This window comes from Pistacia vera, unplaced genomic scaffold (assembly GCF_008641045.1).
Source record: "Pistacia vera cultivar Batoury unplaced genomic scaffold, PisVer_v2 Contig248, whole genome shotgun sequence".
Lineage (NCBI taxonomy): Eukaryota > Viridiplantae > Streptophyta > Magnoliopsida > Sapindales > Anacardiaceae > Pistacia > Pistacia vera.
The window spans coordinates 488,228-504,255 of record NW_022196055.1 but is presented as its reverse complement, the minus strand read 5'-3'; the positions used below and the strand labels follow the sequence as shown (position 1 = coordinate 504,255).

At 32.6% G+C, this 16,028-nt stretch overlaps 1 long non-coding RNA gene across 1 annotated transcript; it reads left to right on the top strand.

The window, feature by feature from the left end:
- The first annotated feature begins 1,268 nt into the window (after nt 1–1,268).
- LOC116132070 lies at nt 1,269–14,791 on the top strand. The gene is made up of 3 exons (XR_004128362.1): nt 1,269–1,418; nt 13,204–13,305; nt 14,584–14,791. It is a non-coding gene; the product is annotated as an uncharacterized LOC116132070 (long non-coding RNA).
- Nucleotides 14,792–16,028: the final 1,237 nt, after the last annotated feature.

Sequence of the window (16,028 nt, the reverse complement as noted above, 5' to 3'; positions counted from 1 at the left end):
ACATCTCTCTTCCTCCTTCATACTAACATTATAAGGGTTTAAATATCAGTTTCTTGAGTTTTAGGGGTGTAATTGAGTTAACCTTTTCTTGATCATCTCATTTCAAGTGCCAATATTGACAATTACCATTGTATCCCTCTCACCTAAATACGAAACCATTGTAATTAGGGCAAAGGAGGATATTATTGAATATTGATACGGTTTTCAAACTTTGAGGGTTTATGTCATTTAAAAAAAATGCAATAATCATTGTCTCAGCGATAATTTCGAAAATATTGGGGTTGTCTATGATATTATCCGAAATTACCATTTGTACCCTAACATTTCAAGAGGTGACAATGAGGCCCTAATCTCTGATGGACGTCAGAGATTTTAGTCGCGGCTCAAGGGCAAAATTCTATCAGATCTGTGTCTTATGGTTTTCACTAAATTCTTATTTGGGTTTTGTTAATTCGTTTTTGGGTCCCCACAATGTTGAAGGTTGCGGCTATCATGTGTGACCGTGAAAGGCTCCAATGGCGGCTGTCGCGTGAGGCCGCGAATGGCCGTGACTTCGGCTGTAACGCGTGAGGTTATGAATAGCCTTGGAAGCAGCCGTCGCGTGAGGTTTTGAGTACGCTGGCGGAAGCCATCGCGTCGTAAGATTGATGGATCTGAATCTCACAAACACACAACTTAGTTTCAAGTCAATTCCCTAACCATGGTAATATTATGAATGAAATTTGATTGTTGTTGTAGAACTTTCCTTGTCAAGAAGTTCAAAGACATAATCAGCCGGAGGTTGAGTTAAAGTATGCTTTACTGCCGCAAGTTCCTGATCTTGTGTTGCTTAATTAATCTTCTTCTTGTAGTTTTTGGGTCATATTATGTCAATGGAGTGTTTTGTTTGTATAATAATAAGTTGATATTAGATGTTATAATTTCACAATTTTAAATCCCGTATCTGGTGGTATATATATATATATAAGAAGAATTTTAAATTATTATTATAATTTCACAACCACCCTTTCCCAAAACTAGTCTGGTAGTTTACCCACTCATTTATAGCTTCTTAGTCATAGATTCTACACATAGGCCTTGCACTTCCATAATATTTTCAAGGAATTTAATTCTGAATATCTTAGAAGCACATAATTTGGATTTACAAATTCATGGAAAATTCTGTCACAGCCAGGAAATTCATTTTTGGTGGCCATCTGCAGGCATTTATATTGAACACGACTTTCTTTTGTATATGGCGTGCATCGAAATTTCTGTTTAATGTATTTCCTTTGCAGTTTAGTCTACTTGATCTATTTTTTATTTTGTTTCCTGCATTATTGTTGTCTTTGCTTCCAGCTTATGGTATATTTTATCAGTTGATTGAAATCTTTTTTGTTGCATGTTGCAGCACCAGCCCTGAACTTCTACTGAATCCTGTAAGAACCACAATCTGGACCGTAGATATGGGCAAAATATATTTTGCTCCATCCTTCTTATAGGCAAAATAAGTTTTGCTCCATCCTTCTTATTGGCTCATTTCAGCAGTTCCAAATTCATAAAATTTATGGGGCTGTCGATTTGTTTAGATTTCTATTTCGTTTCCATGACTTGTCTATTATAGTAAACCTCAATAGTTTAAATCATACATTTAGGGGCTTGAGCAAAGTATATCATGAAATATACTGAGCCTTTTTAATTCCTTAACATGATTGGTTCTTCTTGAAACTTATATACTCATTATGGTTTACAATAAGTTCTTCCTAAAATGCTAGAAAAAGGAATTGTTTGCTTTATGTTCTTCTTGCTATGCAACAATGCATAGAGGTTTTGTTATCTGTGACGTTTTAAAACATGATTAGCACCCTATAAGTTTTTTCTGGACTCTGAATAAAATTCTGGTCTCACATTTTCTCCTTACAATATGTTATTTTTTTGTTGTGTAGGTAATGGCAGATGAACTTGAAAACATTCTACTAAGAAGTTTCTCAGATTTTGTCTGAGGGCAAAGCATTCAAGTGTTAAGGAGAAAGCCATTACAGGTATATGGTTTTATCTTACTGCGTTTTGGAGACATAATGCTGTTGGCAAACTCAACAATTTCCAATCAACTTCGGAAATCATCAGTTTCTGAAAAATTCATTTAGAGGTAGTCTGCCATTAGTAAGATATTTGCTATTTATGGGCAAAGAAATGTTGTCCTTGAGATTCAAGCAGTCTCCAATTTCACTTCTGGTAAATTGGCAGCCCAAACATTTTATTATTCGACATGCTGGTTCCATTAAACTATTTTATGGTGAAGGCAATACAGTATAATGATGGGCTATGATGTTTTCATGAGTTCTGCTGGACAATATTCCTCTGTATGTATTTATATCCCACTTCTTGCACTGCAGCATAATAGTCTTGAGAACTTTTGTGCTTGCAACAAGACAAGAGTTACTATATCGTGTTTGATTATTATGCCCTTTAAATAAGTACTTAATTGATGCTTTTACCTAATTTTTGTGTCAAGGACATTTCGCATGCTTTATATTTCTGTATTGTATTTTTTTCCATGTTACATGTAGCCAGTCAACATTTGTGCAACTTATTTATGATGAAGTTGCATACTATCAAAGTGGTTATGTGCATAGCAATGCTAGCACTTGGCAATTGATCTTTACACTTTGCATGATCTCATGTGTATTTGTTGGTGGGTATGTTTTCTCTGATAATTCTTTTTTCTTTTATTTTTTTTATTTTTGGGATTTGTAAATCCATGAAGCAGTTGTTGGTTATAGTATTTGGTCATCTTAGCTTTGGTTTAATATTTTTTTCATAAAATCTATACAGCATATCTTAGCTTTGATGTGCAAATGAATTATAGTCATTTGATTTAGATTTAAAATGCTTTCTTGGTGGCAATTAATGGTAATAGATGGAGGCACAGGGGAGTTCTGACTGTTGGATATGCAAAAGTCTGGCTGATGACTCACCAGAACTGGGCTTATCAAGATTTTTCCTCACCGGTAAAGGGATTGAGGAGCATGTTTATTTCATTAGAAAATCCCTTTTGCTGTTTAATTTGGCGGAATAATCCGTCCTTTGGCTGTTGCTTGCTTTGATATAGTTTTTTCAGGGGAACAGAGAAAATTAACTGTGCTGGACACATGAATATAACATTTTTAAAAATTTAAACACGTGATTGGACAATTTAGATTCAACTATGTAGCACATGTTTTAGTTACCATTTAGAGAACCAACTGGGTGTCATATTTGTAGAATACATGTGCTTTTTCTTTAAATCTATATATCAAACAAACAGAATTTTTTCATAGAATTGCAGGACATTGATAAATAGATAATGAATTGAAAATGTCAGTTAACACACGAGGTAGGCTGGTGGCTACCAAGTTTCTGAAGCAGTTTGTACAAGATTGGAAAATCTCTATGGTTTTGCATGTCTTATTTTAAATCATGACCAGTTTTGGATCATATGTTTACCCTCCAAGATGATCTCTTCACTGTTTATGTACTTTCAGGATCTTGTAAATGGATGAAAGTGTTTTTTATTTTTTAGTGTTTATTGTCTCATTGATTTGGGATGAGTAGAATTGTAAACCCAGAAGTATTAGTTTCTTGAGGTTTTATAGTGATTCATCAGTCTTCGATATTGTGTTAAAAGAGAACTTGGTGTATCCATTACTATATTTTTTTACCTTTATATAAATTAGTTTTTTTTTTAAATTTTTGTGACCTTAATGTGTGTCATATATTCTGATACAAATTCAATTATATAGAAGATAACTACAAACATCAATAGGATAATTAAGTAGACTATATTGACAAATTTGTTAGATATAATTGTTTATTGATTTATTCCAGAAAGTTTTTTGAAGATTTCAGTTGTATATAGCAAGTTTTCGTCGGTCGTTTTTCGGGTATATGACTCGATTAAGCGATTTTGAAGGTAGGGGTGCGTTTTCAAATTTCAAAATTTAACAAACTTCCATTAATTATGATTTTACCTGCTATTTTTAAATCTTTTCAGTTTAACCCATTTAACATGTTTAATAAATCCTAAGTTTGCCACGTCAGCTTTTCTAAATTAAAAAAATTCAAAAATATTTTAGGGTCATTTTTTTAAACGTAAACTTGGGAGATTTGCCCAATTAAATTTCTCCGGCAGCCATCGCGTGGTAAGTTGATGGATTTGAATCTCACAAACACACAACTTAGTTTCAAGTCAATCCCTAACCATGGTAAGATTGTGGATCTTACTTATTACTCTGTTTTTGACAATAATTTTGTGTTTCTTAATTTTAATCACTTTTAGGCCACAACATTGTGATTGTCTTTGACGTGCATTCGCAACACGCTTGATGCTGCTATGTGTTTCAGGTATGCAAAATGCCGTTGTAATTTGATAGCTTTGTTTCCAACTGTTGGTTTTATTGTTTGTTCATTGATCTATGATTGATTTTATGAATGAAATTTGATTGTTGTTGTAGAACTTTCCTTGTCAAGAAGTTGAAAGACATAACCAGCCGGAGGTTGAGTTAAAGTACGCTTTACTGCTGCAAGGTCCTGATCTCGTATTGCTTAATTATCTTGTTGTTGTAGTGTTTGGGTCATATATGTTAATGAGTGTTTGTTTGTATAATAAGTTGATATTAGATGTTTAAGTTCACAATTTTAACTGAAAGACATAGGCTTGCACTTGCATAATATATTTTAAGGAATTTATTCTGAATATCTTAGAAGCACATAATTTGGATTTACAAATTCATGGAAAATTCTGCCACAGCCAGGAAATTCATTTTTGGTGGCTATCTGCGAGCGTTTAGCATTTTTTTTTTTTGATCTAAATGTGTTTATATTGAACACTAGTTTCTTTGTATATGGCATGCATTGAAATTTCTCTTAATGCTTTCCTTTGCAGCTTAGTTTACTTGATCTATTTTTCATTTTGTTTCCTGCATTATTGCTGTCTTTGCTTCAAGCTTATGGTATATTTTATCAGTTGGGTGAAATCTTTTTGTTATTTTGCAGCACCCATGCTGAACTTCTACTGAATCCTGTAAACCACAATCTGGAGCTTTGATTAGGCAAAATATGTTTTGGTCCATCCTTCTTTATGGCTCATTTCAGCAGTTCCAAATTCATAAAATTTATGGGGCTGTCAATTTGTTTAGATTTCTATTTCGTTTCCATGACTTGTCTATTATAGTAAACCTCAACAGTTTAAATCATACATTTAGGGGCTTGAGCAAAATATCATGAAATATACTGAGCCTTTTTATTCCTTAACATGATTGGTTCTTCTTTGAAACTTATATACTCATTATGGTTTACAATAAGTTCTTCCTAAAATCTAGAAAAAGGAATTGTTTGCTTTATGTTCTTCTTGCTTATGCAACAATGCATAGGGGTTTTGTTATCTGTGACGTTTAAAACATGATTAGCACCCTTGTAAGTTTTCTGGACTCTGAATAAAATTCTGGTCTCACATTTTCTCCTTAATGAATGTTATTTTTTTGTTGTGTAGGTAATGGCAGATGAACTTGAAAACATACTAACTAAGAAGTTTACATATTTGTCAATGAGGGCAGAAGCATTTCAAGTGTTAAGGAGAAAGCCATTACAGGTATATGGTTTTATCTTACTGCTTTTTGGAGACATAATGCTGTTTGCAAACTCAACAATTTCCAATCAACTTCAGAATCATCAGTTTCTGAAAAATTCATTTAGAGGTGTCTGCCATTAGTAAGAATATTTGCTATTATGGGCAGAAATGTTGTCCTTGAGATTCAAGCAGTCTCTAATTTCACTTTTGGTAAATTGGCAGATTTTGTTTTATTATACATATTTTCTGCCCAACATTTATTATCTGACATGCTGGTTCCGTTAAACCATTTTATGGTGAAGGCAATACGTATATGAGGCTATGATGTTTTCATGAGTTCTTGCTGGACATATTCCTCTGTATGATTTGTATCCCTTCTTGCACTGCAGCATAATATTCTTGAGAACTTTGTGTTGCACCAAGACAAGATTACTATTATCGTGTTTGATTATTATGCCCTTTAAATAAGTACTTAATTGATGCGTTTATCCTAATTTTATGTGTCAAGGTACATTTGGCATGCTTTTATTTTCTGTATTGTATTTTTTCCATATTACATGTAGCCAGTCACATTATATGCAACTTATTTTATTGAAGTTCATACTATCAAAGTGGTTATGTGCATACAATGCTAGCACTTGGCAATTGGTCTTTACACTTTGCATGATCTCATGTGAATTTGTTGTGGTATGTTTTCTCTGATGAATTTTTTCTTTTTTATTTTTTTATTTTTTTGGGATTTTATTGGTTATAGTATTGGTCATCTTAGCTTTGGTTTAATATTTTTTTCATAAAATCTATACAGCATATCTTAGCTGTGATGTGCAAATGAATTATAGTCTTGATTTAGATTTAAAATGCTTTCTTGGTGGCAATTATATGGTAATAGATTGAGGCACAGGGGAGGCTGACTGTTGGATATGCAAAAGCTTGGCTGATGACCTCACCAGAACTGGGCTTATCAAGATTTTTCCTCACCGGTAAAGGGATTGATAACATGTTTATTTCATTAAGAAAAATCCCTTTTGCTATTTAATTTGGGGAATAATCCATCCTTTGGCTGTTGCTTGCTTTGATATAGTTATTTTCAGGGGAACAGGGAAAATTAACTTGCTTGGACACATGATATAACATTTTTAAAAAGATTTAAAACGTGATTCGACAATTTTAAGATTCAACCATGTACACATGTTTTAGTTACCATTTAGAGACCAAACTGGGGTGTCATATATTGTAGAAACACAGAATTTTTTCATGGAATTGCAGGACATTGATAAATAGATAAGTGAATTGAAAATGTCAGTTAACACATGAGGTAGGCTGGTGGCTACCGAGTTTCTGAAGCAATTCGTACCAAGATTGGAAAATCTCTATGGTTTTGGTGTCTTGATTTTAAATCTTGACCATTTATGGATCATATTGATTACCCTTGAAGATTATCTCTTCACTGTTTATGTACTTTCAGGATCTTGTAAATGAGTGTTATTTTGTCTCATGATTTGGATGATGATAGAATATTTTGAACCCAGAAGTATTAGTCTCTTGAGGTTTAATAGTGATTCATAAGTCTTCATATATGTTAAAAGAGAACTTGGTGTATCCATTACTATTATTTTTTACCTTTAAATAAAATTAGTTTTTTTTTTTTTTTAATTTTTGTTACCTTAATGTGTTTATATTCTAATACTTCTAACTATAGAGAAGATAATTTTCAAATTAAATAGAAGATGACTACAATATCAATAGGATAATTAAGTAGATCGATAGATAATATATTTGTTAACAATAATGCAATTCTTCCCTAATTTGTTTAGATAATAATTGCTTAGTGATTTATTCCAGAAAGTTTTTTGAGAATTAAGTTGTATATAGTAAGTACTATATTAGACATATTTATTTCCTTATTAAATGCCTAATTAATTTGTTTTCTTTTTTATTATTTCCCTAATCAATTAAAGGATTAACTATTGATGAAAGATACTAAAGCAAAATGCATGATCCTAAAGTACGAGCTGAAGCAAAGAGTTAACATGTATAGACTAAATCGGTAATTGGGAATACCCCACTGCTGATAATTTGAGAGGGGAAGAATCCACACAATGATATCTTTGGGGAGAATCGCCATGGCTGAATTGATAAACTATGATTAATTAGAAAAATTATCTTATTTTTGAATATTTTTTTTATAATTTACTTAGCTGATAAGGAAAATAAGTCAGAGAGTTTATGGTTTTATTGACAAAATTGATCTTATGTTCGCTTTTGCAACCCTGACTTCAGCTTAGTAGAGTACTTGCAAACTATGCTGTCCTGGGATTGAACTAAACCTGTTTTTAAGTGCACTACCACTAGCATTAATTGAAAGATTGGCTGTGATATAATTGGGATTATTTGCTTTGTGCTTCTATGACTATTTGATTGAAAAATATAATGGAGTTTTTATTTTATTTTATTTTTTCCTAAGCATATTCCTAGATAAAATAAAACTGGGCTGAATGTACCTGGCTGTTAAGAGACAATAAAATGAAGTTGCCATTCAATCTTTGATATTATTTGCCCAAACTTCATCGCTTCAATGGCCTTAACTGATTTAATACATGTTCATGTACAGTAAAAATTTAATTCATTTTTAAGATGATTTGAATCTAAATTTTAGAGGAGGGATTAAGGAAAAGAAAGCATCATGTACGGTAAAAGACACGGAGCTCCATTGCAACAAGCTTTCATCTTAGAATTGATTTCTTGGGAAGAAATCGTCATGGCTAGCAAAGAAAATAAAACAAACAAACTATGATGAACAACAATGCTACGGACACAGATTTTTGCATCGAAATATTGTATCGGTTTACGTGTAACACGTCTCTGATTTTTTTACACTTTTTTTTCGAGTGAATGGCCGTCCATAAATTGGATGGTCTTTCACTCACATGGACGTCCGTCCATATTATATGACGGGGGTTCATTACTAGGGACGGGCATCCATCAATGGGGACGCCGTCCCTGGTATATGGACCCCCCGTCCATATAATATGGACGGGCGTCCATATGAGTGAACGCCGTCCAAATTTGATGGACGGCCGTTCACTCGAAAAAAATTATTAAAAAAATCAGAGACGTGTTACACGTAGACCGGTACAATATTTCGGTGCAAAACCCGGTGTCTGTAGCATTATTGATGACAATAACAATATAAGTTAAAATAAGAAGGCTTACGTAATTTGCAAATTTCCATCAATAACTAGCATTCATAGGTTATAAAATTTCTTATTAATTCACCTTAAATTAAATAATTTTTTTAAAAGAGATGTTGATCGCATTAAATTGAATTGAAATAAACTCTTCCATATTAGCTAATGATAGGAAAAGAAATAGACACTTTGAAAGTTCAAAGAAAACTCAATAACTTAAAAAAAATAGAACCATAACACTCTTTGAACTTTTGTTATTAACTTAAGAAACTAAGAATCTTTAATGGTAGCTCACACCAATATACCAATTGGGTGAGACAAGGCTTTCTGTAAACGCTTTCACATGGCTAAGAACTTTGAGCTGGAACGCCAACAATCTCATCTCCTTCCAATTCCATAAATTTCTTGATAGTAAACAAAATATGGTTTCCATCACCATCTTTCAAGAAAAATGTCATTCCTCCTTCAAACATAATCTTTGAACCAATAATTTGATTGATAGATTGGTTTTTGAAGATGTTCTTTTGATATCAAAATTCTAGTCCAAGAATCTACCACCCCGTATACTTTCATCACCCAAATTTCAAACATTATTATCATTCTTCCATTTTCATTACTCTTACTTACCAGCATGCAAAGACGCCATCCTAACACAAACATCAAGTAAATTAAAACCAGATTGAAAATAATCAGGAAGAGGGAAGCTTTTGAACTTCTCTTCCACCAAATCGAATGAAACAATTGAACGAATATTTTCAACGGAATAAGTCAACCAGTGGAGAGCTCCATTGACAGGAGTCCCAGTTCCAAAAAGATTTTCTTCATACTGATGAATTCTTTTCCATAAATTGTTTCTTAAAGAAAACATATGCGTGAGACCTTCCCAATAAGAAAGTATCACCATTTTGTAGTCATCAATAGATGGAGCATAACCAAAACCAGCTGCTTCGGGATAATAATCGAGACGATCATCCGCGCTCATAAGATTTGGCATTGGTATCTCCTTGGAGCACTCTTTGGTGGAGGGATTGTAGAAAAAGTAAACACGACGTTGAGGAACATAAAGGCAGCACAAACCATTACAAGAACCAAAAAAACAAACCCTATCGTTTGAAAAATCGAGCCTCTTTGCAGTAAGTTTTTCATCATTAGAAGATGTTTTGGGGTCGATAAGATAAAGATCAGATTGAGGAATAGCAAGAAGTTTATCTCTATGGGTTTGCGACAGGTGAGTCTTGATGAAAAGAGTGTCATTGAACAAAGCCATGAATGATTTGGAAATACACTTGAATCGGCATATAGATTTGACTGGAAGTTTTGGAAGTATATGGTGGAATAAGATTTCTTGGGGAAGAAACGCCATGGCTAGCAAAGAAAAGAAGTCTAGGGTTTAGGGTTTGTGGTAAGAATCATCCAATACAAGTTAGATATGAAGCTTATATAATAGAAAAGTTAGAAAATATCAGATGGTAAATAGGATTGAAATTGATAAGAGGACTAATTCAACTAAGATTCTATAACCCTTTTCCTAAAACCTGCATTACAATGGATTAAGTTCTTCTGATATTATATTCCATTATACTGAATAATAAAAGTAAACGAAGAGTCCATTGTAATTGTTTAACAGGACTTCCCTAGATTTGTTCAAATCGCCCCCTAATACTATTTACAAATTCATCAATCATTGAAATATTCTTATTTTAATTTAAATTTTTTTAGACTTAACTATTAACTAATTAACCCAAGCCTAAGCCTAAACCCACATCTAACCATAATTGACCTCCAACTATGGCCCCATATAGCAACTCCGCCTTCTCTCCATCTTTCAAGATGATTGTGGCCTCAAGAAGGGCCATATCGACCTTGGCCTTGAGACTTGAGAGGGCGTCATTGTGGCGGCCGCCAATAACTTATGTTTTTGTCCTTCAAACTGTTAGATTTAACGAAGAAAAATTAACAAGAAGTGAAGGTGGTGGTGGATTGTATCATGTCGTGCCAAAATTTTTATGACCTACCATGTCATGGTATGTGCCGTGCCACGGCCCACAAACCATGCCAAACAACCAAAACTGACATGGCTCATGGCCCAGCCCACAATTGCAATGGTTACATTTTATTTTTTTTAATTTGTGGGCCGTCTTTTTTTTTATTTTTTACCTTAATGTGTGTTATAATTCTAATACAAATTTAACTATAGAGAAGATAATTTTCAAATTAAATAGAAGATGACTACAAATATCAATAGGATAATTAAGTAGACTAGATAGATAAATATATTGTTAAACAATAATGCAATTCTTCCCTAAATTGTTTAGATAATAATGCTTAGTGATTTATTCCAGAAAGTTTTTGAGAATTTAAGTTGTATATAGTATACTATATTAGACATATTTATTTCCTTATTAAATGCCTAATTAATTTGATTTCTTTTTTTTATTCCCTAATCAATTAAGATTAACTATATGATGAAATGATACTAAAGCAAATGCTGATCCTAAAGTACGAGCTGAAGCAAAGAGTTAACATGTATAGACTAAATCGGTAATTGGGAATACCCCACTGCTGATAATTTGAGAGGAGAAGAATCCCACACAATGATATCTTGGGGAGAATCGCCATGGTGAATGATAAACTATGATTAATTAGAAAAATTATCTTATTTTTGAATATTTTTTTTATAAATTTACTTAGCTGATAAGGAAAATAAGTCAGAAGTTTGGTTTTATTGACAAAATTGATCTTAGTTCGCTTTTGCAACCCTGACTCTAGCTAGTAGAGTACTTGCAAACTATGCTGTCCTGGGATTGAACTAAACCTGTATTTAAGTGCACTACCACTAGCATTAATTGAAAGATTGGGCTGTGATATAATTGGATTATTTGCTTTTGTGCTTATGACTATTTGATTGAAAAATATAATGGAGTTTTTATTTTATTTTATTTTTTTCTAAGCATATTCCTAGATAAAATAAAACTGGGCTGAATGTACCTGGCTGTTAAGAGACAAATAAAATGAAGTTGCCATTCAATCTTTGATATTATATTTTGCCAAACTTCATCGCTCAATGGCCTTAACTGATTAATACATGTTCATGTACAGTAAAAATATAATTCATTTTTAAGATGATGATAATCTAAATTTTAGAGGAGGGATTAAGGAAAAAGAAGCATCATGTACGGTAAAGACACGGAGCTCCATTGCAACAAAGCTTTCATCTTTAGAATAGATTTCTTGGGAAAGAATCGTCATGGCTAGCAAAGAAATAAGAACAAACAAACTATGATGAAGAACAATAATGCTACGGACATCAGGATTTTTGCATCGAAATATTGATCGGTTTAGTGTAACACGTCTCTGATTTTTTAACAATTTTTTGATGTGAATGGCGTCCATCAAATTTGTGGTCGTTCACTCACAGGACGTCGTCCATATTATGGACGGGGGTTCATATACTAGGGACGGGCACCATCAATGGGGACGTGTCCCTGGTATATGGACCCCCGTCCATATATATGGACGGGCGTCCATATGAGTGAACGGCCGTCCAAATTTGATGGACGGCCGTTCACTCGAAAAAAATTATTAAAAAAATCAGAGACGTGTTACACGTAACGGTACAATATTTCGGTGCAAAAATCGGGTCTGTAGCATTATGGATGACAAAAAAAATATAAGTTAATAAGAAGGCTTACGTAATTTGCAAATTTCCATCAATAAACTGCATTCATAGGTTATAAAATTTACTTATAATCACCTTAATTAAATAATTTTTTTAAGAAGAGATGTTGATCGCATTAAATTGAATTGAAATAAACTCTCCATATTGAGCTAATGATAAGGAAAGAAATAGACACTTTGAAAGTTCAAAGAAAACTCAATAACTTAAAAAAATAGAGACCATAACACTCTTTGAACTTGGTTAATTAACTTAAGAAACTAAGAATCTTTAATGGTAGCTCACCAATATACCAATTGGGTGAGACAAGGCTTTCTGTAAACGCTTTCACATGGCTAAGAAACCTTTGAGCTGGAACGCCAACAATCTCAATCTCCTTCCAAGTTCCATAATTTCTTGATAGTAAAACAAAAATGGTTTCCATCACCATCTTTCAAGAAAAATGTCATCTTCTTCAAACATAATCTTTGAACAAATAATTTGATTGATAGATTGGTTTTTGAAGATGTTCTTTTGATATCAAAATTCTAGTCCAGAAAATCACCACCCGTATACTTTCATCACCCAAATTTCAAAAACATTATATCATTCTTCCAATTTTCATTACTCTTACTTACCAGCATGCAAAGAAGGTTTTGTTATCTGTGACGTTTTAAAACATGATTAGCACCCTTATAAGTTTTTCTGGACTCTGAATAAAATTCTGGTCTCACATTTTCTCCTTACATGAATGTTATTTTTTTGTTGTGTAGGTAATGGCAGATGAACTTGAAAACATTCTAACTAAGAAGTTTCTCAGAATTTTGTCAATGAGGGCAGAAGCATTTCAAGTGTTAAGGAGAAAGCCATTACAGGTATATGGTTTTATCTTACTGCGTTTTGGAGACATAATGCTGTTTGGCAAACTCAACAATTTCCAATCAACTTCGGAAATCATCAGTTTCTGAAAAATTCATTTAGAGGTAGTCTGCCATTAGTAAGATATTTGCTATTTATGGGCAGAAGAATGTTGTCCTTGAGATTCAAGCAGTCTCCAATTTCACTTCTGGTAAATTGGCAGCCCAAACATTTTATTATTCGACATGCTGGTTCCATTAAACTATTTTATGGTGAAGGCAATACAGTATAATGATGGGCTATGATGTTTTCATGAGTTCTTGCTGGACAATATTCCTCTGTATGTATTTATATCCCACTTCTTGCACTGCAGCATAATAGTCTTGAGAACTTTTGTGCTTGCAACAAGACAAGAGTTACTATTATCGTGTTTGATTATTATGCCCTTTAAATAAGTACTTAATTGATGCGTTTATCCTAATTTTATGTGTCAAGGATACATTTCGCATGCTTTATATTTTCTGTATTGTATTTTACTTCCATATTACATGTAGCCAGTCAACATTATATGCAACTTATTTATGATTGAAGTTGCATACTATCAAAGTGGTTATGTGCATAGCAATGCTAGCACTTGGCAATTGATCTTTACACTTTGCATGATCTCATGTGTATTTGTTGGTGGTATGTTTTCTCTGATGAATTGTTTTTTCTTTTTATTTTTTTATTTTTTTGGGATTTGTAAATCCATGAAGCAGTTGTTGGTTATAGTATTTGGTCATCTTAGCTTTGGTTTAATATTTTTTTCATAAAATCTATACAGCATATCTTAGCTTTGATGTGCAAATGAATTATAGTCATTTGATTTAGATTTAAAATGCTTTCTTGGTGGCAATTATATGGTAATAGATGGTAGGCACAGGGGAGTCTGACTGTTGGATATGCAAAAGTCTGGCTGATGACTCACCAGAACTGGGCTTATCAAGATTTTTCCTCACCGGTAAAGGGATTGATGAGCATGTTTATTTCATTAAGAAAAATCCCTTTTGCTATTTAAATTTGGTGGAATAATCCATCCTTTGGCTGTTGCTTGCTTTGATATAGTTATTTTCAGGGGAACAGGGAAAATTAACTGTGCTTGGACACATGAATATAACATTTTTAAAAAGATTTAAAACGTGATTCGACAATTTTAAGATTCAACCATGTAGCACATGTTTTAGTTACCATTTAGAGAACCAAACTGGGGTGTCATATATTGTAGAAACAAACAGAATTTTTTCATGGAATTGCAGGACATTGATAAATAGATAAGTGAATTGAAAATGTCAGTTAACACATGAGGTAGGCTGGTGGCTACCGAGTTTCTGAAGCAATTCGTACCAAGATTGGAAAATCTCTATGGTTTTGGATGTCTGATTTTTAATCATTGACCAGTTTATGGATCATATTGATTACCCTTGAAGATTATCTCTTCACTGTTTATGTACTTTCAGGATCTTGTAAATGAGTGTTATTTTGTCTCATTGATTTGGATGATGATAGAATATTTTGAACCCAGAAGTATTAGTCTCTTGAGGTTTAATAGTGATTCATAAGTCTTCAATAGTGTTAAAAGAGAACTTGGTGTATCCATTACTATATATTTTTTTACCTTTAATATAAAATTAGTTTTTTTTTTTTTTTTAATTTTTGTTACCTTAATGTGTGNATTTTCAGGGGAACAGAGAAAATTAACTGTGCTTGGACACATGAATATAACATTTTTAAAAAGATTTAAAACGTGATTGGACAATTTTAAGATTCAACTATGTAGCACATGTTTTAGTTACCATTTAGAGAACCAAACTGGGTGTCATATATTGTAGAATACATGTGCTTTATTTCTTTAAATCTATATATCAAACAAACAGAATTTTTTCATAGAATTGCAGGACATTGATAAATAGATAAGTGAATTGAAAATGTCAGTTAACACACGAGGTAGGCTGGTGGCTACCAAGTTTCTGAAGCAGTTTGTACAAAGATTGGAAAATCTCTATGGTTTTGGATGTCTGATTTTAAAACATTGACCAGTTTATGGATCATATTGTTTACCCTCCAAGATGATCTCTTCACTGTTTATGTACTTTCAGGATCTTGTAAATGGATGAAAGTGTTTTTTATTTTTTAGTGTTATTTTGTCTCATTGATTTGGATGATGATAGAATATTGTAAACCCAGAAGTATTAGTTTCTTGAGGTTTTATAGTGATTCATCAGTCTTCGATATTGTGTTAAAAGAGAACTTGGTGTATCCATTACTATATATTTTTTTACCTTTAATATAAAATTAGTTTTTTTTTTTAAATTTTTGTGACCTTAATGTGTGTCATATATTCTGATACAAATTCTAATTATATAGAAGATAACTACAAACATCAATAGGATAATTAAGTAGACTATATTGACAAATTTGTTTAGATAATAATTGTTTATTGATTTATTCCAGAAAGTTTTTTGAAGATTTCAGTTGTATATAGCAAGTGTTCGTCGGTCGTTTTTCGGGTATATGACTCGATTAAGCGATTTTGAAGGGTAGGGGTGCGTTTTCAAATTTCAAAATTTTAACAAACTTCCATTAATTATGATTTTACCTGCATATTTTTAAATCTTTTCAGTTTAACCCATTTTACATGTTTAATAAATCCTAAGTTTGCCACGTCAGCTTTTCTAAATTAAAAAAAATTCAAAAATATTTT